General features: G+C 39.2%; 1 pseudogene; it reads right to left on the reverse strand.

The window, feature by feature from the left end:
• Positions 1–1,549: 1,549 nt before the first annotated feature.
• On the reverse strand, positions 1,550–1,979 carry LOC125934189 (ATP synthase F(0) complex subunit C2, mitochondrial-like; annotated as a pseudogene).
• Between the last annotated feature and the right edge of the window lie 389 nt (positions 1,980–2,368).

Genomic DNA, 2,368 nt, shown 5'->3' on the forward strand with positions numbered 1-2,368 from the left:
GACAGAAAATGTTCAGATCACACCCTCTTAGCTGATGATATAGGGATGATTATTCTGGCTTCCTTTTGGGAATCAGTTCTCTAAGAAAAAGGAGTAACTGCTAATATTATTTTGCTTCTATAGCCCATCCTTGCAGACAACACCATTTTAACTCATTTCTTTCTATGTGAAATATCAAGAATAGTTATAGTAACAGGTCATCAACTATCACATGCATTATAAGGAGTGGCCCCAGGACATAAAGCATTAATCTTATAAATTTGAAAATGATTATACAACCTGATTGCAAATATTGACCTCATAATATTTGGAAAACTGAGACACAGATAATCCACAGTGCGCAAAGACAAATGCTTACTTAAGCTATCCCCTGTTGCCTGAGATGAAGTGATTAGTGAAATATGGCTGCACTTAACTGTTATGGTGGGTGAGGCCTATAGGAATAAGGGATTTGTTGATTACTTCTGATTGTACTGGAGAGTTTACTGAAAAGTAATATGAGGTTTCATTGTTAAATTATGAGATCAAGGTCTAATCAGAGAATAAGTTAGTGTCTGTGATGACACTAAATAAGAACAAAATATAGTCTTACAACAGAAGTAGAATTCCAAGCTTCATCCAGTGACTTATGTGAAATATTATTTGGTAAGAATTGGGGACTTGCAAATAGGAATTGAAGACATTCATTTTAATTTTCTTAAGTTTATTTATTTATTTTGAGAGAGAGAAATAATTTAAGCAGTGTAGGAGTAGAGAGAGTGAGAGAGAGAGACAGAGAGACAGAGAGACAGACAGAGAGCTAGAGAGTATCCCAAGCAGACTCCACACTGTCAGCACAGAGCCCGACATGGGGCTCGATCTCACAAACATGAGATCATGACTTGAGCCAAAATCAAGAGTTGGACACTTAACCGACTGAGCCATTCAGGTGCCCCAATAATGAACAAATACTTCAGTTTAAATATAAAGGATATTAGGAAGCTTATCAGACAGCTGAGATGAAAGGGGACAGAGAAAAATTCAGTATAGAAAAAAGTAAAAACAAAATAGAATCTAAATTATTGGGCATAATCTCTGTATTCATTGCTCTTAGGCTTTGCATATTGTATGACCAGTACTCCCATTTCTCAGTGAGCAGCCACGCTAAAAAATGGTGTCTATAATTTTTTGCTGCCTCTGTGTTCATTTCCTGATGAGCACATAGTTCCTAAATTTCATTTTTAAAATACCTATATTGCATGGACACTCTTGAGATCTTCCTAGTGGTGAAAAAGGCACCGAGATGACTTTGATATGAAATAATACAACTTCTTACTAAGTTTTTTTCTCCTCTCTGATTTCAGCTTTTAGAGTCAATAACTTCAATGCATCAGAAAACCACAGTAGTTTTTCTTTCTTTCTTTTTCTTATTAATATAGTATTTGTCTGTCTTCCCTCTGTCAAACTGACCCAGCCACTTTCCCCTGGCTGCCTGGGAGGTATAGAAAAAGGAACATACAGGACAGACAAGACATGGGAAAAAAACCTATGGGAGGTGGAGAAAGCTCCTTCACATGGCAAAGAAGATGAGAAAGGCCACCATCAGGCAAAAGAGCCCCATGACCTAAGCCCAGAATGGCATAGGAGAAGAGCTGTTGCTTCAGAGAAAGATTCCTGGCATAACCAATGATGAGGATTCCAAACACGGTCGCAGTCACAGTCACAGAGCCAGCCACTACTACCAAGGGAGACCCAGCCCCTGTGAACTTGGCTGCTATGTCAATGTCCCTTGAAATGGCACTGGCTTGGAAGCTGTAGCTAGGAGTAAATGAGGTCCGGGGACATGGGGTTGCCAAACTGCTGAGGCTCTTATGTGTCAGTGTCTCTGGTGGTTTTAGCACCACTGCAGACAGTGATCCGCTCAACAGCTGAGTAGTGCTCCTGACCAAGAAGGGGGTAGAGAAGGACTTTGCATGGGTGTACATTTTCAGGGAATGAGGTTCTACGGCAGGAGAGATGCTCCTAGTGCAGAGAAGACAGTCAAAGTAGTTTTTCTGATTCACATTAATCTGACAAAAAGGAGCAACTCCCTGCTATTAAGGGGCAGGCACTCAATAGCACTTTTACAGTCTTAGAAACTCTCAATATTATCAGGTAATTAGGCATTCAGGGAACTCTTGCTGTATATGTCAGGTTTAGAAATATTCCATTTTTTTGTAGTTACCTGAAGATGTAGACACCTTTTTGACTTTGTAATTGTATGGTCATGCATTCTGACTTTTTCCACAATATGACATGTTCCCTGTGGTGTTTATTCTAAACTATCAGTGATGATGACCACAATGGACTGACAGTTACTTTAATTTACCATTAAAATCCCCAAAAATGG

This window comes from Panthera uncia (assembly GCF_023721935.1).
Source record: "Panthera uncia isolate 11264 chromosome A1 unlocalized genomic scaffold, Puncia_PCG_1.0 HiC_scaffold_16, whole genome shotgun sequence".
NCBI lineage: Eukaryota > Metazoa > Chordata > Mammalia > Carnivora > Felidae > Panthera > Panthera uncia.